Source organism: Phyllobates terribilis, unplaced genomic scaffold, assembly GCF_046119375.1.
Source record: "Phyllobates terribilis strain yellow unplaced genomic scaffold, ASM4611937v1 Scaffold_305__1_contigs__length_2280687, whole genome shotgun sequence".
Taxonomy (NCBI): Eukaryota; Metazoa; Chordata; class Amphibia; order Anura; family Dendrobatidae; genus Phyllobates; species Phyllobates terribilis.
The window spans coordinates 1,552,596-1,566,161 of NW_027363065.1; positions in this window are offsets into that span (position 1 = coordinate 1,552,596).

Consider the following 13,566-nt stretch of genomic DNA (forward strand, 5'->3'; position numbering starts at 1 on the left):
ACTATGAGTTCACGATTAAATACCGGGCAGGACGCTCCAATACCAACGCGGATGCCTTGTCCAGAATGCCAAACCTACCGGACGTAGGGGAAGATCCAGAGGAACTGGAAGAGGTTGAACTCCCCGCGTTTCACCGTCATGGGACTACCCAGTATTCCCACCGTGTAAGGGGTAAGCAATCCGCTACGTTCAACCCCTTACCTCATTACAACTGGGCAGAAACGCAAGACAGTGACCCCGCCGTCCGACTGGTGAAGGAGATGCTGACTCAGCCAGATGCCCGCCTTGACCCAGACGCTCCGGAGGAGACCAAGCAACTGTGGGCTGAGAAGAGTCGACTGTTCCTTTACAAGGGGAAGTTGTGCCGCAGAATGGTTAACTCCTTGACGCATGAACTGGTCTGGCAAGTAGTGGTGCCAAGAAGAGACGCGGCAATGGTACTGGAGGCATACCACGACGGAGCTGGGCACTTCGGATGGAAGAAGCTGGAGTTCCTGCTGCGCGGGCGGTTCCACTGGGTAGGCATGAGAGGAACCATCGAGAGGTGGTGCAGAGACTGTGGCCCATGCAACCTAAGAAGGAAGGACCGTGCCAGCCAGAAGAGTCCCCTGCAGTCCATCGTCACCAGGCAGCCGTTGGAACTGGTAGCCTTGGACCATGTAAAACTGACCCCCAGCAGAAGTGGCTACGTCTATGCGTTAACCATCGTGGATCACTACTCCCGGTTCTTGGTTGTAGTCCCCGTCAAGGACTTAACGGCTCAAACAGCAGCTAGAGCCTTCCAGCAGCACTTCTGCCGTCCACACGGATACCCAGAGCAGGTGCTGACGGACCAAGGACCTGCCTTTGAAGCGGAAGTCTTCCAGGAGTTCTGCACTCTGTATGGCTGCCGGAAGATAAGAACAACACCCTATCATCCGCAAACCAATGGACTCTGCGAGAAGATGAACCAGGTGGTGATAGACCTTCTGAAAACATTGCCCCTGGAAGAACGCAATCTGTGGCCTGAGAAACTGCCTGATCTGGTGGACCTATACAACCACATCCCAGTAGGTTCTACCAACTGTACCCCGGCTTACCTAATGAGAGCAAGACCTGGTAAGCTGCCTGTTGATCTGGATATGGGAGTCCTGACACCCGAGGACACTTCACCAGAAGCAGACTGGGACACAGAGAGGCAGCAGCAGTACCGGAAAGTACAGGAGAGCGTTGAGCGAAGTCTCCGCCAAGCAAGAGAAAGACAGGAGAAGACTTACAACCAGTATGCTCCTGCTGTTCCCCTGGTACCTGGAGAGCAGGTCTTGAAGAGGGAAAAGACGGCTCCACAAGTTGGACGACCAGTGGGAAAAGGACCCGTACACCGTACTGCCATCAAGCCATGAAAACCCGAAAGTCTGCACAATCAGTAAGGATGGAGGAGAAACCACAGCCATTGTCTCCCGAGATCACCTGAAGAAGTGTCCCGAGCAACTACGAAACCCTGAAGAAGATCACGAAAACCCTCGACCCGCAGAGAAAAGGGAAGAGATGGTCAGTACTGTACTCGGAGACTTCCCTCGGTCTTGGACACAAGTAAATGGCGCTGTTGTGGTACCCGTCCTCACCTTCCTCCAGCCAGCATCCCAAGTGCCTACGGAAAAAGAAGTAGAGCTGGAAGAGCAGCCGGTCCAGGAGGCAGAAGACCGCACGCAAGCAGACCAGGAGAATCGACCCTCTGCTTATAGTGAGCCTGCCGTGCCCCTAGTGAGCCAAAGAGTCCCTAGACAGCTGCCCAGCTTACCTTTAACAGCTCCTACACCCTGTAGTGCAGGACCAGTTAGTGAGCTCCGTAGGTCCACTAGAGCCACTAGAGGCCAGTTGCCCGTACGTTGGAGGATTTAAAGTGTTTAGACTGTTTTATTAATATTTACCTGTTTATTGTTGCTTGTAAATAATTATGTTTTTCCAGTTATTTTATAGGTATCTTTTGTGGATTTACTAGAACTCTATTGTATATATGTTTGGAGCGTAACCCAGGAACGGACTAAAGACTGTTAAAGACTCGGGGTAGGACAGACGCCTACCTGGTTACGGCTCCCTGTTCTTTGGTGAAATGGACACCCTTTTGCTTCAAAAATTGCACCCGGTTGCGGACACGCCGTGACCACTTTAACATGTTTTTCCTTATTGTATTGTTCCTGTTTATACCCTGTTATGTTTTCAAAAAAATATGTTTAGTCCCGGAGTACTAAATTTTACTAGGGGGGAATGTGGAACCCCAGGGGTCTGGTTACCACAGTAATAGCAATATTACGTCTGTGAGCAGGTGGGAGGTCTCCTGGTCAGGAATCCTAAGCATGCCACATCTCCTGCCCAGTCCTGGGAGGGGAAGAACTTCCCCTATATAAACTGGGGCTGAGGTGGGGTTAGAAAAGAACACAGACAGAGACAGAGACACAGTCTGGTCTGGTGTGGAGCAGTTGCAGGGAAAGTGACAACAGGAGCTCTGTAGGAGCAGGAGTGAGTGCCAGAGGCTGGAAGCTAGATAGCTCGCCTTGGCTGAAGAGATCTCACCGGACACGGAGTCCGAGGCTGTGGGGACTGTTCCATACCCAGCAGCAGAAACCGACCGGCAGGGGATTTCAGGTCCTCTGGCCAAGAAACCTGAAGGCACGGTCACACGCAAGGGACCAGCACCGCCGTCGTGGAGCGGAGGCTACCAGAAGGCCCCGAGTCACCGGCCATACGGGTGAGCACCACACGGTACACTCAGGGACGTGGGCTACTTTTACCCGCTTCTAGCAAGGTAGCCAAGAAGAGTACAGTTAGTTGGGGAGGCCTACAACTCCGCCTGGCCAGGGGAGATCCTGTCTGCTCACGGACTGACCAGACCCCGACCGCTAGCCAGTACTCCCGGGAGGGTCTATCTTTGTCACCAGTAAAGACCCTGAACTACACCGCACCGTCTCTGAGTGGTTCCTGGTGCCTGCGTGCAATTCTACCATCCCCATCATCCACGTCCGCTGCCCTGAGGCCATACCCCTCCCGTTGGGGGTTATACTACCCACGCTGCACAACTGTACCACCGGCCTCAGCGGTCTGCCCTGCAGCGGCGGTTTCGTAACCGCATTCAACGGGTGGCGTAGTCGAACAATATCACATCTGCCACTAAAAACATCGCCACTTAGTTTGACACCCTGGGCACGGACCGGGTCACCGCCACGAGGACTACCACCCCCAACAGATCCGGCTCCGGGTATTCCCCAAACATGGCCCAGGGGGCGCGTCACAAACATTAGTCAACAGCTTGAACCTCAGTGCTATACAGCGCGGCACCTAAGAAATCTGTATTTAATATTTTTTTCAATAGATTTAGAAAAGTTTAGACAGGAAGCTAATTTCTTTGGACCACACGGGACCACGCCAGACAGGTTTTTCTTCCGTGGCCGTCTTCGCAAGAGGCACAAAGTGCAACTATTCACAATGTAGTTCCAGTTATTCAGCGTCCATAACCTGTCAGTCCAAATAAACCTGAAGGGTAACTAGAGAAACATAATTAATAAACAGGCAGCAAACATAAACCATTTTCAACATTTGTAGTTTACAGGTAAATTCACATTATAGTTTAAATTCTCCAGCGATCGGGCATCTGTCCTCTAGTGCTCCTGGTGGACCTACGTAACCCACTATCTGGTTCTGCACTACAGTGTATAGGATGTGTTGCGAGTAGGCCTGGCAGCTTTCTGCGTACTCTTTGGCTTACTAGGGGCACGGCAGGCTCACTACTAGCAGAGGGTTGATTCTCCTGGGCTGCTGGTATGGATTCTTCTGCCTCCTGGGCCGGCTGCTCTTCTGACACTCCCTGTTCTTCTGTAGGCCCTTGAGGAGCTGGCTGGAGAAAGGTGAGGACGGCTACCACGACTGCGTTGTTGATTTGAGTCCAGGACCGGGGAAAGTCTCCGAGTACGGTACTGATCATTTCTTCCCTTTCCTCTGCGGGTTGAGGGTTCTCTTGATCTTCGTCAGGGCTTTGCAGCTGCTCGGGACACTTTTTCAGGTGGTCTCTGGAGACAATGGCTGTGGTCTCTCCTCCATCCTTACTGATTACACAGACTTTTGGATTATCATGACTTGAAGGCAGTACTGTGTACAGGTCCTTCTCCCACTGGTCATCCAACTTGTGGAGCCGCCTCTTTCTCTTCAAGACCTGCTCTCCAGGTACCAGGGGAACAGCGGGAGCATGCTGGTTATAAGTCTTCTCTTGCCTTTCTCTTGCTTGAGACAGACTTCGCTTGACGCTCTCCTGTACTTTCCGATACTGCTGCTGCTGTTCTGTATCCCAGTCTGCCTCTGGCAAGGTGTCCTCAGGTGTCAGGACTCCCATATCCAGGTCAATAGGCAGCTTACCAGGTCTTGCTCTCATTAGGTAAGCCGGGGTACAGTTGGTGGAACCTACAGGGATGTGATTATACAAGTCCACCAGATCAGGCAGTCTTTCAGGCCACAGACTGCGTTCTTCCAGGGGCAACGTTTTTAGCAAGTCTATCACCACCTGGTTCATTTTCTCACATAGTCCGTTGCTCTGAGGGTGATAGGGCGTTGTTCTTATCTTCCTGCAGCCATACAGATTGCAGAACTCTTGGAAGACCTCCGCTTCGAAGGCTGGCCCTTGGTCAGTCAACACTTGCTCCGGATACCCGTGTGGACGACAGAAGTGCTGCTGGAAGGCTCTAGCTGCTGTATGAGCCGTTAAGTCCTTGACAGGGACCACCACCAGGAACCGGGAGTAGTGATCTACAATGGTAAGGGCGTAGACGTACCCAGATTTGCTTGGAGCCAGTTTCACATGGTCCAGGGCTACCAGTTCCTGTGGCTGCCTGGTGATGATGGGCTGCAGGGGAGTCTTCTGGCTGGCACGGTCTCTTCTTCTTAGGCTGCATGGGCCACAGTCTCTGCACCACCTCTCGATGGGTCCTCTCATGCCTACCCAGTAGAACCGTCCACGCAACAAGAACTCCAGCTTCTTCCATCCGAAGTGTCCTGCTCCGTCGTGGTATGCCTCCAGAACCATAGCCACGTCTCGCTTGGGACCACTACCTGCCAGGTCAGCTCATGTGTTCTAGAGTTGACCATTCTCCGGCACAGCTTCTCCTTGTAAAGAAACAGTTTACTTTTCTCCTTCCACAGTTGCTTAGCCTCCTCCGGAGCGTCTGGGTCAAGACGGGCATCAGCCTGTGTCAGCATTTGCTTCACCAGACGGACTGCGGGATCACTGTCTTGTGTCTCTGCCCAGCTGTAGTGGGGTAAGGGATTGAACGTAGCAGAGCGCCTGTCCCTTACACGGTGGGAATACAGGGTAATCCCATGACGGTGGAACGCAGGGAGTTCGACTTCTTCCAGCTCTTCTGGATCTTCCCCTACGTCCGGTAAGTTTGGCATTCTGGACAGGGCATCCACGTTGGCATTTGAGCGTCCCGCCCGGTATTTGATGGTGAATTCATAGTTGGACAGGCGGGCCATCCATCTCTGCTCCAGGGCACCAAGTTTTGCAGTGTCCAGGTGTGTCAACGGGTTGTTATCCGTGTACACGGTGAACATGGAAGAGGCAAGGTAATGCTTGAAACGTTCGGTCACTGCCCACACCACTGCCAGGAACTCTAGCTTGAATGAGCTATAATTTTCAGGGTTTCTCTCTGTGGGCCGTAGTTTTTGGCTGGCGTAAGCGATTACCCGTTCTTTCCCCTGCTGGATCTGGGACAGTACGGCTCCTAGCCCGATGTTGCTCGCGTCCGTGTGGAGGATAAAGGGCTGGCCGTAGTCAGGGTACGCTAGGATTTCATCCCCCGTGAGGGCCATCTTCAGCTGGCGGAAGGACTCCTCTTCCAGCTTTTCCCACCTGAAGGGCAGCTTCTGGTTTTTGGCCTTCCTGGATTGACCTATCAGGAGGTCCTGCATAGGAGCTGCCATTTTGGTGAAACCGGGAATGAATCTTCGGTAGTAGCCTACCAACCCGAGGAACTGCCGCACTTCCTTTATGCTGGAGGGTCTTGGCCAGTCTTTAATCACGGTGATCTTATCGGGGTCGGGAGCCACTCCGTCAGCACTCACCACGTGTCCCAGGTACTGCACCTTTGGTTTCAGCAGGTGACACTTGGAGGGTTTCACCTTTAGGCCGTAGCTTGCCAGGGCGTCAAACACTTCTGCCAGGTGTTTCAGATGGTCCTCGTAGGTTTTGGAATAAACAATGACATCGTCCAGGTATAACAGGACCGTCTCGAAATTCCGGTGTCCCAGACAGCATTCCATCAACCGCTGGAAGGTTCCTGGTGCGTTGCAGAGCCCGAACGACATACAGTTGAATTCGCTGAGACCCATCGGGGTGGTGAATGCAGTCTTCTCCTTGTCTGCCTCTGTGACAGGAACTTGCCAGTACCCGCTAGTCAGATCCAAAGTGGAGAAGAAGTTAGCAGATTTTAATGCAGCTAAAGATTCTTCTATTCTAGGTAACGGGTACGCATCTTTGTGTGTGATACGGTTGACCTTTCTGTAGTCTACACACATTCTCATTGTGTTGTTCTTCTTTTTCACTAGAACTAGTGGAGCTGCCCAGGGGCTACAGCTGTCCCTGATTACCCCAGCCTTCTTCATGTCCCGCAACATCCCCTTTGCATGCTGATAGTGTGCAGGGGGTACAGGTCGGTATCTTTCCTTTATGGGTGGATGGTCTCCTGTGGGGATGTGATGTTCTACCCACTTTACTCGCCCGAAGTCTAGCGGGTGTTTACTAAAGACTCTTTCGTACTCCTGAACCACCCGGTAGACTCCCTGTTTTTGGTGTGAGGGAGTGGAGTCAATACCCAAATGCAGTTGCTGACACCAGTCCTCCATTTGTTTCTTAGAGCCGTTACCTTCCTCTGGTTGAGATGGAGGCAAGGGTTCCACGGCCCTTATAGAATTTTGGTTTATGGTGAACAATTTGGCTAGCGTGGCATACCGGGGCAGGTATACTTCTCTCTCCCCGAAATTTATGATGCGGACCGGTACCCTCCCATGGCGTACATCGACCACCCCCCGTGCTGTCAAAATGGTGGGCCTACTGTCTGAGTAAACGGGTTCCACCATTGCTTGGTAGTCTCTACCTCTTAGACCAATAGCTGCCCGGCACCAGATCATCATCTCACTTTTCGGGGGCATGGCAATAGGGAACGGGTCACACATTCTCACGCTACCAATCTCACCACCAGATAGTTCCACTTGTTGCCGTTTCATCAGTGCCTGGATCTCTTTTTGGAGAACACGCTGCTGGCTGGAAGTGGCGTTCATGGCAACCTGCTGTAAAATGAGAATTATCTCTATAAGACAATTTTCAATCACGTTAGTTCCCAAGGTTATTTTAGGGTGACTCTCACGACGGTCAATGTCCACAATAATCAGTCTTTGTGCCGCCAGTTCAACTTTACCGATTTTAATGGTCACCTCTTTGAATCCCACCTGCGGCACGGGCTGACCATTGCTGGCGATGATACTCAGGTCATCATCTGGGTAGCGGGTTATGTCCGAGTCATTCCAGTACCGCTTAAAGAGCACATAAGGGATGGTAGTTACCTGTGACCCGGTGTCTAGTAGGGCACTCATTGGAATGCCATCCAGTACCACAGGCAAGACTGGATGTCCTCCTACATATTTATCATGCCAGTTTGAGGGGCCTGATGATCTTATGCCTGGGGGTTGGCCCTCTGCCCCAGGTTGTGCCCGTTTAAATGACAGTACCTTGCCATATGTCAGGGTTGATTGCAGCGGCGGCAGATGGGTTGTCCGTCCTCGTTGTATCTGTCGCTGGGTCTTCCTCTGGACGTTGGGATCCTCCTCTGTCGGCGCCACGGGACGTCCTCCGGTCCGGACGCCAGCTGGATCTTTCCTGGAGGAGAGACCTGTAAAGACTGCACAGTTCTGGTTAGCGCGGCTACGCTTTTAGTCAGCTCTTGGACCTGATAGTGCAGGTCTGTAGCCGGGTTGTTGTCCAAAGCCTGCGCACCAGCTCCTACAGACTCTGTAGACAAGGGCGCCGCCTCCTGATGATAGGTAATAGCACGGCGCCGGTGGGTTACGGCGCTACCCGGTGCCGGTTCTCGGAGCACCCGGATGGCCCTGTCTTTGAACTTTGCAAAGTCTAAACCAGGGTTCTGCAAGGCCATTGCACGTAACTGGGTTCGGTGGGCGTTGGACAGCAGACCCTCAATGAATTGCTCAGTTAACAGTTCATCTGCATTCCACACACTGTCAGGGTCTGCCTGTTTGATGGCTCCCAGGGCCTCTTGCAAACTCAAAGCATAGTCTCTTATACTGTCTTGGGCCCGCTGCTTGCACTCATAAAATCTCATTTTGATCTCGGCTGAGGTGCGGGTATCAAAAGTGTCCTTCAGACGGGCCAAGATCTCCTTTACGGTCTTCTTGTCCCGGACTGACCAGGACTTTACTTCACGCTGGGCTGCGCCGGTTAACTGGCCTATCAATATGCTCACTTTCTGTCCCTCCGTCAGGGGGTATACTTTAAATAGGCTGTACAGTCTCTCTTTAAAGTCGCTTAGGGTATGCGACTCCCCTGAGTATTGGGGCAGCCAGGGCGTTCCGGGGATGTATGGCATTGTGAACGGCATTACTGGGGCAGTGGCCGCGCTGGTGGTAGAGGGTCCCTCCGTGTCCGTCATCTTCCTCCCCCCTAGTTAAGTGTGGCCTACCTTCCGACAATCCTCTTCTGTAGGCCGCGGCTCCGCTGGTGCTGCTCCGGACGAGGACCTTGCGTCGTGTCCCGGTGACGTCAGCGTCGCTCTCTCTCCCTTCCAGGACCTTGCGCAGCGTCGGTGCGTGGGGCGGAGCTTCAGGTCTCGCGCGGTTTGGACGTCCACGCCCCTCTTCTTCCCACTCGGCGTCCTGAAGATGGCGTCCGATGGCGGGAAAACGGCGGCAAATGACTGAAGATGGCGGAGACGACTGAAGATGGCGGGAAACGACTCCGGATGGCGAGAAACTTCACCCAGGTAAGTGCAAAGTCTTTTTCAGGCACGCAATACCCGTTTGTGGCGGGTTGGTCACAATCCTGCCGACTACGCCAAAAAGCTGACGCGCCCTCTGGGCCGTGGGGGGCACCCGGGACCGGACTTCAGGGCAATGCTGGGAGTGGTAGTGGCGACCCGGTCCCGTGGGTCAGGGTGGTCAGACCAAGGTTGTGGCAGTCTCTGTATCAGTATAATGCAATGTCCGACTACGCCACCCGTGGATTGCGGTCAATAAGAACCGCCGCTGCTGAGCAGACCTCTGAGGCTGATGTTGTCAGGGCAGCAGAGTGTAGTATAACTCCCCACGGGAGGAGTATAGCCTCAGGGTAGTGAGTGTGGATGATGGGAGTGATGGTGTACGAGCGCAGCAGGAATGACTCAGAGGCTTTGCAGTGCAGTTCAAGGTCTTTACTGATGGTGATAAGGCAAACCCTCCCGGGAGTACTGGCTAGCATAAGAGGCCTGGTCAGTCTGTGAGCAAACTGGAGTTCCCCTGGCCAGGTGGAGTTGTAGGCCTCCCCGTCTATCTGAACTCTTCCTGGCTACCTTGCTGTAAGCGAGTGGAAGTAGCCCACGTCCCTGAGTATACCGTGTGGTGCTCACCCGTATGGCTGGTGACTTAGGGCCTTCTGATAGCCCCCGCTCCTCGATGGCGGTGCTGGTCCCTTGCTCGTGACTGAGCCTCCGGGCTTCTATGGCCAGAGGACCTGAAATCCCCTGCCGGCGGGTTTCTGCTGCTGGGTATATATAAGTCCCCACAGCCTCGGACTCCTGTGTCCGGTTCTTAGCTCTTCTGCCAGGACGAACTCCGCTTAGCTCAAATCCGTGGTCTTCAGCTCTTGCTCCTACAGAGCTCCTCGCTGTTACTTTCCCTGTGTCTGGAACAAACTCCAGGCTCTGACTGAGTAACCCCGCCCCAGATCCAGTTTATATAGGGCAGATTCCCCCCCTATCTGGTCTGGGACAGGAGGTGTTGCATATTTAAGGGCTCCTGACCAGGAAACCTTCCACTTGCTCTCAGATGTAATATTTCTATTACTGTCGTAACCAGACCCCTGGGGTGCCACAGAAGCACTCCAGATAGATGCGTGCAGCTTCCAGGGGTCCTTTGAAGAAGTCACAACTGCAACTAGAGGTGATGGACATGTGCCGGAGTCTGTAGAACGAGCCGTGAGTATTGCAGAAAATGGGTTCAGACGGCGTATTAACGCCGGAGATAGAGGGCTGCAGAGACTCTCAGAGACTTGGTCATTCAGGTACATGCAGCCGTTGCACTAGGTAGATACAGGGATGAAGATCATGGGTGAGAAGAACTACCAGCCGGTCACACCTGCAGGACAGCTGATAATCAAGGACGTGAGCGCTTAGTGTGTCACCCTGGCCTGGATGCCACAAATATAATAAAGCTGTGTCTGAGAGCAAGGGGGAGGTTCCCTAGTCAGGGGAACATTAGCATTCAATACCTCCTGTCTCAGGCCAGTAGGGGGAGCAGGCTGCCCCTATAAAATCTGGAACTGGGGGCAGGGTTAGGGATAACTGGACGACCTGTCTCAGGACTGAGAGGTGTCCCAGAGCAGAGAGAAACAGTTGTGTTGCAGCCTAAGAGGATGTGTGGCAGTAGGAGAGCCACAAGCCAGGGACAAGAGGTGAAGTACGCCTGTCCTGGCAGACAAAGAACCAAATTTACCAGACTTTGGTGTCTGAGGCTGTGAGGATTCCACGTCCTGCAGCAGATAACCAGTCCGCAGGGGTCTGTACGTTCCTTGGCCTAAGAAGCCCGGAGGCTCCGCCACAGCAGAAGGGACCAGCAAAGCCGTACCAGGCCGAGAGTAGAAAGGGACCCACGTTGCAAACCATACGGGCGAGAGGACACGGTGAGCTCGGGAACGTGGGCTGTTACCCTATAAGGAGGAGATAGCCAGAAGGAGCGCAGAGAGCACGGTAGGCCTACACCCTCACCCTGACCAGGGCCAACTTCCCATTTGCTCTCAGACATCCAGGTCCCCTCCTAGCCGGGACTGTTTGTGGGTCAGTTTACCTGTTCTAGTAAAGACCCTGGACTGCAATCTGTTGTCTGTGTGCTCCTTGCTCCTCCAGCACTAACGGTACTGGGACGCCCTACACCATCACCCCCATCTTCCATTATACTGCCCTGGGGCCGCACTCTTCCCGTGGGGAGTCACACTATCCCAGCTGCATACATCATCAGCCCCAGCGGTCTGCCTGGCAGCGGCGGTTCGCACTGACCGCAATCCACTTGTGGCGTAGTCGGACATACCAACAGCGCATAGCAGACTACCACTGGTCTAACCACCCTGAGCCACGGAACCGGGTTGCCACTACTACCCCCATTGTTCCCCTATTGCCCGGATCCGAGTGCCCCACGGCCCAGGGGGCGAGTCATTAGTATCTGTGTGACGTCACAACAGCCGGGGGATTCCACTGAGGGAAAAACAGTCCAACGCTTATCCGACGTGTTTCCGAGCTCAAGGCCTCCTTCGTCAGGGATTTGCAAACACAGGGCGCTCCCTTGTATATGTAGGTGGATAATCATCCCATAAATTAGCAAAGAATAAATAATTAAAAGCAAAAAGCTGGATCTCACTGTTGAGGCTATGTGGTTTCAGTGAGTTCATTCTGAATATCCATCTACTTTCCGCTTTGGACATTAGTTTGACATAATCACCACCTCTCCAATGTTTTTTAATTTGTTCAATTCCCCAGAATTTAGTGCCTATTAATTTACCTTTATGGGCCATTTAGTAATGTAAAGAAAGCGGATGACCTGTATATTGTTTTATAATATTGTTTCCACGTTCTTTTAATCTCACCTTTAATTGTCTTTTTGTTCTCCCTATATAGAGCTTATTACAAGGACATTGTATACAAGACATTATTCCTACAATACATTACATATACAAAGCTGGGTTTAGGAGGAACGTACTCTCCAATAATTTTGTCCTCCATTAATAACGGCCAATACTTTTGGACAATCCTTTTTAATTTATCACATTTGTGAATATACTCTGTGATTATTGGGATTTTAAAAACATCATTATTGCTCTTTTTTTTAAATCACTTATTTTTTGTTTAGCAAGCAGCTGATTTCTAGGAATTTTCCCTACCTGTTCTCTCCGATTCTCGAGGTCTGTATGATTATAGCCTTTTTGGGTGAATTGGTCTATCATCTTTTCAGATTTATTCCGGTCATCTTCATAATTAGTACAGTTCCTCCTTGTCCACATAAATTGGCCTTTAGGAATATTTCTGAGCCACGCAGGTAAATGGCAACTCGTTATGTCAATATAACTGTTACTATCAGTAGGTTTTCTATAACTTTTTGTAATTAACGGCCCATTTTCTATAAAAACTGTGATATCTAAAAAAAATAACTGACAGTGTACTGGTGGCTGACGTAAAATTCAAATTCAAATCATTTTTATTAATTTCCATTAAAAAAGTATCCAGTGCGGGAGATTTTAACAATATTGTACACCCATACTGGGATCGATTCAGATCAGACACAGCTACAGAGGCTGCCCCCATAACTAAGTTTGGTGAGCCCCTATCAGAGTTATCCTTGACTGATATATGGGGTCTTAAATATCCCAAAACACAACAATTCTCCTGCTACTCTAAATCACATAACACCCTCTCCCGCATAGGTTTAGTACTAGGAACAGAACACATCCTCCCTTTAGTGGAAAGGGGGGAATATTTACCTGGAGTACTGTCGGACCACTCACCCCTGATGATGAGCCGATGTCTTTTGCCCAGATTGGAAGCTACCCTTACTAGATGGTCCATGAATCCCTTTTAGTTGCAAATCATAGACACAAATTTGATTACATCTGCTCTTCAAAACTATTTTATAGAAAATAACGGCTCTGTGATGCAGAACTCACTATGGGAGGCTATGAAGGCCTGTCTGAGGGGGGTCCTGATACAAGCTATCAATAGATCCAAGACTAAAACTAACCAATTTGGGGAATTCTTGCTAGACAGGGTTAGACTCACGGAAAATAAATTTGTCCAATCAGGTAGAGAGGAGGACCTAATGACCTGGAAAGAGGCGCAGGAGGCATACTCCACACACATTAGGGAGAAGGCCAAGAATAAGCGACTATTCTCCCAAACACATTTTTATGAAGAAGGGGAAAAGGCAGGGCATTTACTGGCTATGATTGCAAGGGCTCAAATAGGGACATCCTTTATAGGCGCTTTATAAAATAAGGAAGGTGCAATGGTTAATCAGCCAGATCAAATATCAAATACTTTCAGAGAATTTTATCAGGACTTATACAGAACCAAAACAGGGTTTAGCAGAGAACAAATCCTGACTTATTTGGAGGGGATTGATCTTCCAGCTATCTCTGAAGCAGATAAAAAATACTTAAATAGTCCCCTGCAATTAGAGGAGTTACAAATGGCCACAGCTTCAATGGCCAATAATAAATCACCAGGGTTGGACGGGTTCCCTATGGAAATATATAAAAAATTTGGGGATATATTACTACCTCAATTGCTGTGC